Source organism: Manis pentadactyla, chromosome 10 (genome assembly GCF_030020395.1).
Source record: "Manis pentadactyla isolate mManPen7 chromosome 10, mManPen7.hap1, whole genome shotgun sequence".
In the NCBI taxonomy this organism is placed as follows: Eukaryota; Metazoa; Chordata; class Mammalia; order Pholidota; family Manidae; genus Manis; species Manis pentadactyla.
The window spans coordinates 46,637,445-46,653,303 of record NC_080028.1 but is presented as its reverse complement, the minus strand read 5'-3'; the positions used below and the strand labels follow the sequence as shown (position 1 = coordinate 46,653,303).

The following is a 15,859-nucleotide window of genomic DNA, read 5'->3' as shown; positions in this document are numbered from 1 at the left end:
ACTAATTAAATTGTGCACACACATTAACATAATAGGAATATAGTTACCTAACCAAAGCATACCTGTAATTACCAGCCATCTCCAGTGAAACCAAGAAAACCAGTTAGGCACCTTAGGCATTTGTGAAAACTTATCTATGATATGGTGGATATTGTCCGACTGAACTTAAACAGTCTGAGAGAATTCAGATAAACTAGAACACCCCATTCCTGGGGACTGTTCATATCCCATATGTTCTTTTAACGATAAATAGTCTCTGGGTGTAAGATTTTGGAGTGCTACAATTTGCACTTCTCCTAATTCTTGGTTGAGTTCCAACAGTATAGATCCAGTCCAATTTTTGTTTTACTGCATGCACAAGCCAGCTTAGATACCTCCTTCATCTTTCCCATGGCAAGTCCAGGAACTGGTGGGATGAGTGCATCTACACCTGTGACAGTGCGTGGATCTTTGTTGAAGTTTTTTTTTTTTTTTTTTTTTTTTTCTTCTGATCATCTTCTGTCATGAGTCTTCCTGAGAGTGCTGATGTTGGAAGTTCTTTTTCATATCGTATCTTAGTTCATTTTTGGGGTAGCCAAATTAGGCTTTGATCCTCTGTATAAACACAAACAGACCCTTTGCCTACACTTTTATATGTCCTTTATATCATTGTGTAGAACTCATTAGAGGTCACCACATAGGAACTGCATTTTTTTTTTTTTTAATCATTAATCTACACTTACATGATGAATATTATGTTTCCTAGGCTCTCCCCTATACCAGGTCCCCGCTAGAAACCCCTTTACAGTCACTGTCCATCAGCGTAGCAACCTGTTGTAGAATCACTACTTGCCTTCTCTGTGTTGTACAGCCCTCCCTTTTCTCCCACCCCCCATGCATGCTAATCTTAATAGCCCCCTACTTCTCCCCCCCCTTATCCCTCCCTACCCACCCATCCTCCCCAGTCCCTTTCCCTTTGGTACCTGTTAGTCCATTCTTGAGTTCTGTGATTCTGCTGCTGTTTTGTTCCTTCAGTTTTTCCTTTGTTCTTATATTCCACAGATGAGTGAAATCATTTGGTATTTCTCTTTCTCCGCTTGGCTTGTTTCACTGAGCATAATACCCTCCAGCTCCATCCATGTTGCTGCAAATGGTAGGATTTGCCCTTTTCTTATGGCTGAGTAGTATTCCATTGTGTATATGTACCACATCTTCTTTATCCATTCATCTATCGATGGACATTTAGGTTGCTTCCAATTCTTGGCTATTGTAAATAGTGCTGCGATAAACATAGGGGTGCACTGATCTTTCTCATACTTGATTGCTTCATTCTTAGGGTAAATTCCTAGGAGTGCAATTCCTGGGTCAAATCGTATGTCTGTTTTGAGCATTTTGATGTACCTCCATACTGCTTTCCACAATGGTTGAACTAATTTATATTCCCACCAGCAGTGTAGGAGGGTTCCCCTTTCTCCACAGCCTCGCCAACATTTGTTGTTGTTTGTCTTTTGGATGGCAGCCATCCTTACTGGTGTGAGGTGATACCTCATTGTAGTTTTAATTTGCATTTCTCTGATAATTAGCGATGTGGAGCATCTTTTCATGTGTCTGTTGGCCATCTGTATTTCTTTTTTGGAGAACCGTCTGTTCAGTTCCTTTGCCCATTTTTTAATTGGGTTATTTGTTTTTTGTTTGTTGAGGCGTGTGAGCTCTTTATATATTCTGGACGTCAAGCCCTTATCGGATGTGTCATTTTCAAAGATATTCTCCCATACTGTAGGGTTCCTTTCTGCTCCACTGATGGTGTCTTTTGCTGTACAGAAGCTTTTCAGCTTAATATAGTCCCACTTGTTCATTTTTGCTGTTGTTTTCCTTGCCCGGGGAGATATGTTCAAGAAGAGGTCATTCATGTTTATGTCTAAGAGGTTTGTGCCTATGTTTTCTTCCAAGAGTTTAATGGTTTCATGACTTACATTCAGGTCTTTGATCCATTTTGAGTTTACTTTTGTATATGGGGTTAGACGATGGTCCAGTTTCATTCTCCTACATGTAGCTGTCCAGTTTTGCCAGCACCATCTGTTGAAGAGACTGTCATTTCGCCATTGTATGTCCATGGCTCCTTTATCAAATATTAATTGACCATATATGTCTGAGTTAATGTCTGGATTGTCTAGTCTGTTCCATTGGTCTGTGGCTCTGTTCTTGTGCCAGTACCAAATTGTCTTGATTACTATGGCTTTATAATAGAGCTTGAAGTTGGGGAGTGAGATCCCCCCTACTTTATTCTTCTTTCTCAGGATTGCTTTGGCTATTCGGGGTCTTTGGTGGTTCCATATGAATTTTTGAATTATTTGTTCCAGTTCATTGAAGAATGTTGCTGGTAGTTTCATAGGGATTGCATCAAATCTGTATATTGCTTTGGGCAGGATGGCCATTTTGACGATATTGATTCTTCCTAGCCATGAGCATGGGATGCGTTTCCATCTGTTAGTGTCCCCTTTAATTTATTTTAAGAGTGACTTGTAGTTTTCAGAATATAAGTCTTTCACTTCTTTGGTTAGGTTTATTCCTAGGTATTTTATTTTTTTTGATGCAATTGTGAATGGAGTTGTTTTCCTGATTTCTCTTTCTGTTGGTTCATTGTTGGTATATAGGAAAGCCACAGATTTCTGTGTGTTGATTTTGTATCCTGCAACTTTGCTGTATTCCGATATCAGTTCTAGTAGTTCTGGGGTGGAGTCTTTAGGGTTTTTTATGTACAGTATCATGTCATCTGCAAATAGTGACAGTTTGACTTCTTCTTTGCCAATCTGGATTCCTTGTATTTTTTTGTTTTGTCTGATTGCCGTGGCTAGGACCTCTAGTACAATGTTAAATAACAGTGGGGAGAGTGGGCATCCCTGTCTAGTTCCCGATCTCAGCGGAAATGCTTTCAGCTTCTCGCTATTCAATATAATGTTGGCTGTGGGTTTTTCATAGATGGCCTTTATTATGTTGAGGTACTTGCCCTCTATTCCTATTTTGCTGAGAGTTTTTATCATGAATGGATGTTGAACTTTGTCAAATGCTTTTTCAGCATCTATGGAGATGATCATGTGGTTTTTGTCTTTCTTTTTGTTGATGTGGTGGATGATATTGATGGACTTTCGAATGTTGTGCCATCCTTGCATCCCTGGGATGAATCCCACTTGGTCATGGTGTACGATGGTTTTGATGTATTTTTGAATTCGGTTTGCTAAAATTTTGTTGAGTATTTTTGCGTCTACGTTCATCAGGGATATTGGTCTGTAGTTTTCTTTTTTGGTGGTGTCTTTGCCTGGTTTTGGTATTAGGGTGATGTTAGCTTCATAGAATGAGTTTGGGAGTATCCCCTCCTCTTCTATTTCTTGGAAAACTTTAAGGAGAATGGGTATTATGTCTTCCCTGTATGTCTGATAAAATTCCGAGGTAAATCCATCTGGCCCCGGGGGTTTTGTTCTTTGGTAGTTTTTTGATTACCGCTTCAATTTCGTTGCTGGTAATTGGTCTGTTTAGATTTTCTGTTTCTTTTTGGGTCAGTCTTGGAAGGTTGTATTTTTCTAGGAAGTTGTCCATTTCTCCTAGGTTTCCCAGCTTGTTAGCATATAGGTTTTCGTAGTCTCTAATAATTCTTTGTATTTCTGCGGGATCTGTTGTGATTTTTCCTTTCTCATTTCTGATACTGTTGATTTGTGTTGACTCTCTTTTCCTCTTAATAAGTCTGGCTAGAGGCTTATCTATTTTGTTTATTTTCTCGAAGAACCAGCTCTTGGTTTCATTGATTTTTGCTATTGTTTTATTCTTCTCAATTTTATTTATTTCTTCTCTGATCTTTATTATGTCCCTCCTTCTGCTGACCTTAGGCCTCATTTGTTCTTCTTTTTCCAATTTCGATAGTTGTGACATTAGACCGTTCATTTGGGATTGCTCTTCCTTTTTTAAATATGCTTGGAGTGCTATATACTTTCCTCTTAAGACTGCTTTTGCTGCGTCCCACAGAAGTTGGGGCTTAGTGTTGTTATTGTCATTTGTTTCCATATATTGCTGGATCTCCATTTTGATTTGGTCATTGATCCATTGATTATTTAGGAGCGTGTTGTTTAGCCTCCATGTGTTTGTGAGCCTTTTTGCTTTCTTTGAACAGTTTATTTCTAGTTTAATGCCTTTGTGGTCTGAAAAGTTGGTTGGTAGGATTTCAATCTTTTGGAATTTACTGAGGCTCTTTTTGTGTCCTAGTATGTGGTCTATTCTGGAGAATGTTCCATGTGCACTTGAGAAGAACGTGTATCCTGTTGCTTTTGGTGTAGAGTTCTGTAGATGTCTATTAGGTCCATCTGTTCTAGTGTGTTGTTCAGTGCCTCTGTGTCCTTACTTATTTTCTGTTTGGTGGATCTGTCCTTTGGAGTGAGTGGTGTGTTGAAGTCTCCTAGAATGAATGCATTGCATTCTATTTCCTCCTTTAGTTCTGTTAATATTTGTTTCAGGTATGTTGGTGCTCCTGTATTGGGTGCATATATATTTATAATGGTTATATCCTCTTTATGGACTGAGCCCTTTATCATTATGTAATGTCCTTCTTTGTCTTTTGTTACTTTCTTTATTTTGAAGTCTGTTTTGTCTGATACCAGTATTGCAACACCTGCTTTCTTCTCTCTGTTGTTCGCTTGAAATATCTTTTTCCATCCCTTGACTTTAAGTCTGTGTGCGTCTTTGGGTTTGAGGTGAGTCTCTTGTAAGCAGCATATGGATGGATCTTGCTTTTTTATCCATTCTATTACTCTGTGTCTTTTGATTGGTGCATTCAGTCCATTTACATTTAGGGTGATTATTGAAAGGTATGAATTTATTGCCATTGCAGGCTTTAAGTTTGTGGTTACCAAAGGTTTAGGTTTAGCTTCTTTACTCTCTTACTGTCTAACTTAACTCGCTTTTTGAGCTATTATTAACACGGTCTGATGATTCTTTATTTCTCTCCCTTCTTATTCCTCCTCCTCCCTTCTTCATGTGTTGGGTGTTTTGTTGTGTGCTCTTTTTATTAGTGCTCCCATCTAGAGCAGTCCCTGTAGGATGCCCTGTAGAGGTGGTTTGTGGGAGGCAAATTCCCTCAACTTTTGCTTGTCTGGGAATTGTTTAATCCCTCCTTCATATTTAAATGATATTCGTGCTGGATACAGTAGTCTTGGTTCGAGGCCCTTCTGTTTCATTGCATTAAGTATATCATGCCATTCTCTTCTGGCCTGTAGGGTTTCTGTTGAGAAGTCTGATGATAGCCTGATGGGTTTTCCTTTGTAGGTAACCTTTTTTTTCTCTCTGGCTGCTTGTAATACTTTGTCCTTGTCTTTGATCTTTGTCATTTTAATTATTATGTGTCTTGGTGTTGCCCTCCTTGGATCCCTTGTCATGGGAGTTCTGTGTACCTCTGTGGTCTGAGAGGCCATTTCTTCCCCTAGTTTGGGGAAATTTTCAGCAATTATTTCTTCAAAGACATTTTCTATCCCCTTTTCTCTCTCTACTTCTTCTGGAATGCCTATGATTCTTATATTATTTCTTTTATATTGATCACTCAGCTCTCTTAAAATTCTTTCATTGCTGGAGATCCTTTTATCTCTCTCTGCATCAGCTTCTCTGCGTTCCTGTTCTCTGTTTTCTAGTCCATTAATGGTCTCTTGCATCTCGTCCATTCTGTTTTGAAGTCCTTCCAGAGCTTGTTTTATTTCTGAATTCTCCTTCCTTAGTTCTTGCATATTTCTCTGCAAGTCCATCAGCATGGTTATGACTTTTGTTTTGAATTCTTTTTCAGGTAGACTGGCTAAATCTATCTCCCCAGATTCCTTCTCAGGGGAAGATGTAGCAGATGCCGAAGCTGTCTGGGTTAGTCTTGTCTGAATCATATTTTTTTGCCTTTTCATGTTGACAGGTGCTATTGACTGTCAGCTGGGAGGGCCAAAATTTTCACTTACTACTGGCCTTTCTTTACTGGGGCAACTCCGACCCCTAGTGGCTTGTGTTGGGTAATTGCGTGTAGAGTGGGTCTTTGTGTCTTGCCTGGCCGGGAGGGAGAAATTTCCCTTTCTGTGGGCGGAATTTGTCTCAGGCTGCTTCTCTGCTTTCGCAGCGCCCGGTGGGGTGATGGATGGGGGGGCTGCTTGACTGTTTGCCTCCGTGAGGGGTCTCAGAGCTGTTGCCCAGGGGGTTAGTGCACCCGGTTTTCCCTGTAATTTCCAGCTGCTGTACTGTGACCTGGGTTGTTTCCGTCAAGCTGTTAAGTCCCTGTCCCTTTAAGACTTTCAAAAAGCCCCCGCTTTTCTTTGTCACAGGGGCATCAGCTTCGGCACCCGCTCAGAGGTCTTACTCCCTGTTCCCCCAGTATCCAGGGCCCCCTGGGCATGTACTGTGTCTGCGCTCTGGCCCGGATGGCTGTGTCTGGGTGTTCGGCAGTCCTGGGCTCCGTCTCCCTCCCGCTCTGCCTACTCTTCTCCCTCCGGGAGCTGGTGGGAGGGGCGCTCGGGTCCCGCAGGGCCGGGGTTTTTATCTTACCCCTTTCACCAGTCGCTGGGTCCTCGCTGGTGTAGCTGCAGTCTGGCCACTGTCCTGCGTCTTCTGGTCTCTCTTTTAGGGCTAGTTGTGTTTGTTGTATTTTCAAAAGTATATATGTTTTTGGGAGGAGATTCCCACTGTCCTACTCACGCCGTCATGTTGGCTCCGCCTACCCAACTTCTTAGCTTATAGGTTTTCATAGTAGTCTCTAATAATTCTTTGTATTTCTGTTGGGTCCGTTGTGATGTTACCTTTCTCCTTTCTGATTCTGTTGATGTGTGTTGATTCCCTTTTTCACTTTGTAAGTCTGGCTAGAGGCTACTCTATTTTGTTTATTTTCTTAAAGGACCAGGTCTTGGTTTCATTGATTTTTCTCTTTTGTTTTATTCTTCTCAATTTTGTTTATTTCTTCTCTGATCTTTATTATGTCCCTCCTTCTGCTGACTTTAGGCCTCATTTGTTCTTTTTTTTCCAATTTTGATAATTGTGATGTTAGACTGTTCATTTGGGTTTGTTCTTCCTTCTTTAAATATGCCTGGATTGCTATATACTTTCCTCTTCAGACTGCTTTTGCTGCATCCCACAGAAGTTGGGGTTTTGTGTTGTTGTTGTCATTTATTTCCATATATTGCTGTATCTCCATTTTAATTTGGTCATTGATCAATTTACTATTTAGAAGCGTGTTGTTCAGCCTCCATGTGTTTGTGAGACTTTTTGCTTTCTTTTTACAATTTATTTCTAGTTTTATACCTTTGTGGTCTGAAAGGTTGGTTGGTAGAATTTCAATCTTTTTGAATTTACTGAGGCTCTTTTTGTGGCCTAGTATGTGGTCTGTTCTGGAGAATGTTCCATGTGCACTTGAGAAGAATGCGTATCCTGTTGCTTTTGGATGTAGAGTTCTATAGATGTCTATTAGTGCATCTGTTCTAGTGTGTTGTTCAGTGCCCCTGTGTCCTTTCTTATTTTCTGTCTGGTGGATCTGTCCTTTGGTGTGAATGGTGTGTTGAAGTCTCCTAAAATGAATACATTGCATTCTATTTACCCCTTTAGTTCTGCTAGTATTTGCTTCACAAATGCTGGTGCTTGTGTGTTGGGTGCATATATATTTATAATGGTTATATCCTCTTGTTGGACTGAGCCCTTTATCATTATGTAATGTCCTTTATCTCTTGTTACTTTCTTTGTTTTGAAGTCTAATTTGTCTGATGCTAGTACTGCAACACCTGCTTTTTTCTCCCTATTGTTTGCATGAAATATCTTTTTCCATCCCTTGACTTTAAGTCTGTGCATGTCTTTGGGTTTGAGGTGAGTCTCTTGTAAGCAGTATGTGGATGGATCTTGCTTTTTTATCCATTCTGTTACTCGGTGTCTTTTGATTGTTGCATTCAGTCCATTTATATTAGGGTGATTATCGATAGGTATGTACTTATTGCCATTTCAGGCTTTAGATTCATGGTTACCAAAGGTTCCAGGTTACTTTCTTTACTATCTAAGAGACTAATTTAACTCACTTAGTATACTGTTACAAACACAATCCACAGGTTCTTTTGTATTTCTCCGTTTTCTTCCTCCTTCATTCTTTATATATTAGGTATCAAATTCTGTACTTTTTGTCTATCCCTTGATTGACTTTGGGGTTAGTCAATTTAGTTTTGCATTTGCCCCACAATCAGCTCCTCCACCCTCCCTACCATGGTTTTATTACCTCTGGTGACAGCTGTCCAACCCTAGGAACACCTCCATCTATAGGAGTCCCTCCAAAATAGACTGCAGAGATGGTTTCTGGGAGGTAAACTCTCTAGCTTTTACTTATCTGGAAATTGTTTAATCCCTCCTTCAAATTTAAATGATAATCTTGCCGGATAAAATAATCTTGTTTCCAGGCCCTTCTGCATCATGGCATTGAATACATTATGTCACTCCCTTCTGGCCTGTAAGGTTTCTGCTGAGAAGTCTCATGTTAGCCTGATGGGCTTTCCTTTGTATGTGATCTTATTTCTGCCTCTGGCTGGTTTTAACAGTCTGTCCTTATCCTTGATCTTTCCCATTTTAATTACTATGTGTCTTTTTGTTGTCTTCCTTGGGTCCCTCGTGTTGGGAAATCTGTGGATCTCCATGGCCTGAGCAACTATCTGCTTCCCCAGATTGGGGAAGTTTTCAGCAACTACCTCCTCAAAGACACTTTCTATTGCTTTCTCTCTCTCTTTTTCTTCTGGTATCCCTATAATGCGAATATTGTTCCGCCTGGATTGGTCACCCAGTTCTATCAATATTCTTTCATTTTTAGAGATCCTTTTTTCTCTCTCTGCCTCAGCTTCTTTGTATTCCTCTTCTGTAGTTTCTATTTCATTGATTGTCTCCTCCACCATATCCAACCTGCTTTTAATACCCTCCATCATGCTCCTCAATGATTGGATCTCGACCTGAATTCATTCCTGAGTTCTTGGATATCTTTCTGTACCTCCATTAGAATGTTGATGATTTTTATTTTGAACTCCCTTTCAGGAAGAGTCACGAGGTCCATATCATTTAAATCTTTCTCAGGAGTTTTATTAATTTTACTCTGGACAAGGTTCCTTTGGCATTTCATGTTTGTATATGGCGCCCTCTAGCGTCCAGGACCTCTATTCTGGAGCTGCCCAGCCCCTGAAGCAACGTCGGGGGTCGCAGGGGAGCAGTACTTGTACCCGGTTTGGTGAGGTCTGCTCTTTTCTACAGGTGTATGCAGTCTGACTCTGTCCTCTTTCCTGTTGCTCTCAGGATTAGTTGCGCCAATTTAATTTTCTAATTGTATCCAGTTTTAGGAGGAAGCCTCTGTTTCTCCTCTCACACTGCCATCTTTAATCCATCAAGCTCAGTTTCCTTATATTTTGTTGAGGATTTTTGCATCTGTTTTCATTAGGGATATTGGTGTATAATTTTCTGTTTTGAGTGTCTTTAGTTGTTTTGGTATCAAGGTGATGCTGGCCTCAAAGAATGAATTTGGAAGTATTCCCTCCTCTTCCACTCTTTGGAATACTTTCAGAAGGACAGATGTCAGCTCTTCTTTAAATGTTTGGTAGAATTCAGCTGTTAAGCCAACTGGTACTTGAGTTTTGTTTGTTTGGAGGTTTTTGATTACCAATTCAATTTTGTTACTGGTAATTGGCCTGCTCAGATTTTCTGTTTCTTCCTGTCATTCATTAAGGTTGTACTTTTCTAGATATTTGTTAATTTCTTCTATGTTGTCCCCTTTATTGGCATTAAATTTTTTTTATTGAATTCTCTAATAATTCTTGTATTTCTGGGGTGTTAGTTGTGACTATTACATTTTATTTTTTATTTTGTTTGTCTGTGTGCTCTCTCTTATTCTTGATAAGTCTGGCTAGGGTTTTTGTTATCTTCTCATATAACCAGTCCTTTGCTAATTTTTTTGATTGTTTTATACTTCTCTGTTTTATTTATTTATTTATTTGTGCTATGTTCTTTATTATGTCCCTCTTTCTACTAATGTTGGATTTCATTTGTTCTTCTATTCCTAATTTCTTTAACTGTGATTTTACACTGTTTATTTGGGGTTGTTCTTTCTTCTTGAAGTAGGCCTGTATTGCTACATACTTCTCTCAGAGAACTGCTTTTGTGGCATCCCACAAATTTTGGATTGTTGAATTTTTTTTCCATTTTTCTCCACACATTGCTTGATTTCTATTTTGATTTGTTCATTGATTCATTAATTATTTAGAAGCATGTTGTTTAACCTCCATGTTTTTGTGGGGTATTTCTGTTTTTGTCTTGTAATTTACTTATAAATTCATATCATTCTGGTCTAACACAATTTCAAATTTTTAATTGATTGAGGCTCTTTTTGTGGTCTAGTATGTGATCTGTTCTTGAGAATGTTCCATGTACTTTAGAGAAAACATATGACCTGCTGCTTTTGGATGGAATATACTCTAAATATCTGTGAAGTCCATTTGAGCTAAAGTGTTGTTCAGTGACTCTGTTTCCTTATATTTTCTGTGTTGTTGATCTGTCCACTGATATAAATAGTGTGTTAAACTCCCCTAATAAGAATGAGTTGCTGTATATTTCCCACTTTAATTCTGCTGGTATTTGTTTTACATATTTAGGCCCTCCAATATTGGATGCATAGATATTTATAATGGTTATATCCTCTTGTTGGACTGACCCATTTATCATTACATAATATCCTTCTTTATCTCGTTACTTTATTTGTTTGAAGTCCAGTTTGTCTGATATAAGTATTACTTTTTCTGCCTATTATTTGCATGAAACATTTTTTTCCTCCCTTCACTTTCAGTCTGTGTATGTCTTTGGTCTGCAGTGAGTCACTTGTAGGCAGCACATAGATGGGTCTTGTTTTCTTATTCATTCTTCCACACTATGCCTTTTGATTGCTGCATTCAGTCCATTTACATTTGAGGTATTATTGATAGGTATGCACTCATTGCCATTTTATTAATAGCTTTCTGGTTGTTTTTGTAGTTCCTATCTGATCAGAAGCTGAATATTAGAGTTCTTGAAGCCCCAGTAGTTGGTATTTTATTGAGAAGCTTGGGAATGTTTTATTAGTGCTCAGACATTTTTATAACTAGGAAACAATGCCTTGATTTCCAGTCAACAATCATATGATCTTATGTTGACTGAAGTTTTCACTTGTTATTAGTTTTCTGTTTGTTATGTGAAACTAACTGTTGTTAGTTTAAATTCACTTTTATTAATTAGTTCCGTCTGGGCTTTTGGGTAATGTAAAGACTACATAGTGATAATAATGGCATGTAATAAATAATATTACAATATTCTTTACCAAGATTTCCTGGTATAAGTCATATGAATGTATTTCAAAAAAATATGATTCATTTATATTTCCATTTGCTAAAGTAGCATTGCTATCTCAGAAAGCAGAAAGGAATGTATATGATCATCTCTCTAATTTTTGTGTGTCTTTAATATCATCACCAGGTAATTTCTAAATATTAGGAAGTGCATTCATGTGTGCTGTCATTAAAACAAAATGTGGTCCATGAGTTTGTAGCAGCATTGTTTATAATAGCCAAAAAGTGGAAACAACCTAAATGTCCATCAACTGAGGAATGGATAAACAAAATGTGATATACTGATACAATGGAGTATTATTCTTCCTTAAAGGAAGAAAGTACCAACAGATTCTACAACATAGATGAACCTTGAACACATTATGTTAAGTGAAAGAGGCCAGACACGAAATGCCATACATATCATGTGATGCAGTTTATATGAAACGTCTAGAATAGGCAAATCTGAGAGACAGAGAGCACATTAGTGGTTGCCAGGATCTGGAGGTAGGGAGAACCAGAGGGTCTCTGAGTAATAGATATGGAGCATCTTTCTGATGATGATGAAAAGGTTGTGAAATGAGATAATGGGATAATTGTACACTTTGTGAAGGTACTAATAGGCACTGCAGTATATGCTGGAAAATGGTTAAATGTGAATTTTATGTTTTGCAAATTTATCTCAAAAATATAGTTTTTGAAGGGGATACAAAAAATTCACAGGTTGGATTGGAAGATTTAATGCCTTTCAGAACCTGAGTCTTCACTTCATGACTGTCTGTCCACTCTGGGGAAATCCTTGCCTTGCTAGAGGGAAGACTGAAGGGTGAGATGAGATGATAGAATGTGTTAACTAACAAGAATAATGCTGATTGCATAGCTGGTGTACTTGGTGTTAGTGCTTTTTAGTTTAGAAGAATCACAGCGAATTAAAGGCAAAGAGAGCTTATGTCCCAGTCACTGTGTCACCTTCTCTTCCAGGAACACAGTCTGCTAGGAATAGAACTGAGAAAAATAAAATGCTAACAGGTAAGTAACTGATTTCCCACTCAACTCTGACAAGCAAGCCACAGAGCAGCCAGCATTGAGGCTAGCAGAGAGAAAGTAATGGATTAACAAGGATGATATAAGCCAAAATAGAATTAAGTACAATATTAGTAGGTAAAACAACAAGGTAAAATCATTCTAAAAAGATGTATTAAGTTTTAGATTTTTAAATATGGCTCCATACCAACATCCTATGCACAGTCATTTTAAAGAGATTCTGTTAACACATTTATTTTCAATAAAAAGTTTAATTGGAAGAGGGATGTTTATGTTGTAAGTAAAATACTAGATAAAGGATTATTCGAATGAATTTTTACATTTACCATAGCTGTTTAAAGGCAACTATCTCAATAACAAATGTTAAGATCTTGGATTTTAAAGAAACTTCAAATTTTTATCAGTGATGTAAAAATTTCAGGGAAGTGTAAGAAACATATTATAAACCTACCTCTTGATCACATTATTTTCATTTTATTGTTAAGTCATAATCTGAGAATATGTATATAACCTGTTCCTTAGGCATTTCACCCACTAGTGTTCACACTTAGATTTCCAAACTCCATCATTCCTTCTAGGCTTGTTAGTACACTGAGTATAAGAAAGAAGTTCTCATATTTTTCCTCTTCCAGATCAGGAGTTAAGGGAAATTTGCATTATGAAAATGCAATAGTAATCTTTGTTCAATAAATTTGAACTAAGAAGAGTTGCCTTAAAATCTAGTCATAGGAGTCAACCTTCATTACATCATGTTATAGATGAGTAAGTGTGGAAAAATCAGTATTTGAGAATGGTCAATTTTCACTTATGAACTACAAATGATTCAAAATGGTCTCTATATAATGTTACCTTCACAGACTTGCCTTACCACAGTGCATTCTTTATGTGGAAAGAAAGGATTAGAGTAACAACTAGTAATATATGGGATTTCAGAAAACTGCAGTTTTTTTCCATGCATAGCAAATCGAAGCAAAGTGGTTATTGATAAACAAGAAGGAATGATGGAGTTAGAAAATCTCAATAGATGTGAAAAATAGTGGGTAAAATATCCAATAAAGAACAGGATATACACATATTCTCAAACTATTACTTAACTTTAAAATGAAAATAATTGGGGCATGAGGTAGAATTCACTTCCTTAATGAAGTGATTAAACTTAGCTGTACAACTAAAATAATGGCTAAATGTATAGTTAGTAAGTTGATGGAAACAAAATTAAAATATATTTAGTTGAAACTAAATGAGGCAGGAAAGGGAAAAAATGAACATAAAACTCTTGAGATAAATTAAGATGATGGGAGGACAGGACAAATAGTGAAATATAGCAGTAAACATGACATTTGTAAGATGCAGAATAGGAATTTCCAGTGCTCATTCCCTCACTGAAACATAAAATTGAACAACTATCCATGTACTAAAATACCATCACAAGAGCTAAGGGATCTGGGTGAGATTACAGCACCTGGGAGCAAAAATAAGAACAGATGCATGGAAGAGTAGGAAGAACAATCTCACACGACCCATGTCACTCTTCCCCTAAGCTCAGGTAGTGCCATATGAAGAGAGAAACCATTTATGTGGGGAAAGGGCAGAGGAGTGAGCAACCGACTTACTTCCCCGTGAACCCCAGCACCAGGCCACCCCCACAGCCAGGCTCCTGTGGCTCAGCCTGCAGACCCCTCACTTCAGCACCCAGCCAGCCTCTGTGGCCCTCAGCTCCAGACCTGCACTGTGTCCCCAGGCCCAGGAAGGTCCCTGCAGACTCAGCTTCCAGGCCCACCAAGCAGCAGGCCAGACCCTATGACGCAGGGTCCAGGACTAACACCACAGTCCCAGATGAGCCTTGCCCCCATGGACACAGGTGGCACGCCTTTCTAAGGGACCCCAGCAGCCGGCTGACCCCCACAGATTAATGATAGGCCCGTTCCCATGACTCAGGTTCATGCCCCACCCCAGCGCCAGGTCAGCCCTATGCAGCAGGCTCACGCACTGCTGAACCAGTTGAGAAGCCAGCCCACCCACAGACTCCAGCACAAGCCCACCAGTGGACTCAGATGTGAGCCCAGAACCTCTGGGTGGGCTGACTGGTGAACGGCTTTCCCAGTCCACATCTGCATAGACTGGAAGCGGCACCTGCTTCTTCAACTGTACAGACTCCAAATGCAGAACACAAGGATCATAAGTAATCAGGCTAAACACCACAAAAGAAAGAAAAAAGAAAGCTCTAGTAAATGACCCCAAATAATGGAGCTACTCAGTATTAATGGCTTTCTTTTCTCAAACTTCAATACTTCCACTAGTGCACATCTTTTACTTCCAATTTAGAAGAATGCTGCTTTATACGCTTGAGTTAAATTTCAGTGCTTCATTATTAATTACTAATTATCACTGTTTTTCATTTATTTGTGAATATAACACTTAAAACTTCACATGTAAAGAAGATACCTTTCTCATGGAATCCTTAAATGCTTGTTTCACCTGCTGGTTCCTTAAAGCATAAATAAATGGATTCAGCATAGGAGTGACAGAGCTATTGAGCATAGCTGCCCCTTTTGTCAATGCAACTCCTTCCTTGGCTGATGTTTTCACACACATGAAGATGCAGCTTCCGTAAGAGAGAGAGACAACAACCATGTGGGAGGAGCAGGTTGAGAAAACCGTTTTTCTTTGTTGGGCTGAGGGGATTCTCAGAATGTCCTGAGGATTTAAGAGTAGGAGAGAATTACTAACGTCAAAGTGGACATAAGCGTAAGCACAGCTAAAACAAAGCTCAAAGCTCATGAGCTCGAGAGTACTGGTGTCTGTACAAGAGATCTGCAGTAAAGGAGCAGAATCACAGGTGAAGTGGTCAGTGACATTGGAGTCACAGAAATCCAGCTGCAGCCCCATGGTCAGCGGAGGGAAGATCACCTAGAAGCCTGCCAGCCAAGAGCCGACTACAAGCTGGTAGCAGATCTTGTTACTCATGATGGTTATATAATGTAGAGGTTTGCAGATGGCCACATAGCCATCATAGGACATAGAGGCCAGAAGGAAAAACTCCATCGAACCAAGGAGGATTAAAAAAAACAGCTGAGCTGCACAAGCATTGTAGGAAATAGATTTGTCTCCAGTTAGGATGCTGATAAAAAATCTAGGGTTACAGACAGAAGTAAATGAAATTTCTAAGAAGGAGAAATTCCTGAGGAAGAAATACATGGGGATCTTCAGGTGGGAATCCAGCAGGGTGAGAACAATGATAGTGAGATTTCCAGTAACACTCAGGACATATTTGAGAAATAAAAAGAGGAAAATCACAACCTGCACTTTTGGATTATTGGTCAGACCCAGGAGGATGAAATTTGTTACTGATGTTCTATTTCTCATTTCTGGTAGTTGACTTTTTGACAGACCTTCCTGGCAAAATCAAGGTAAACAACAATAAATCATTTAGACAAACATAAATATTTGCACCTACTTTTTCAAGT

The 15,859-nt window shown here is 38.9% G+C and overlaps 1 protein-coding gene and 1 pseudogene across 3 annotated transcripts in view; one reads left to right on the top strand and one right to left on the bottom strand.

The window, feature by feature from the left end:
- The window catches only part of LOC130679067 (olfactory receptor 6C74-like), a 118,719-nt gene that overhangs the window by 57,785 nt on the left and 45,075 nt on the right, over window positions 1–15,859 (top strand). The gene's annotated exons all lie outside the window — the stretch shown is intronic.
- On the bottom strand, window positions 14,811–15,758 carry LOC130679317 (olfactory receptor 6C76-like; annotated as a pseudogene).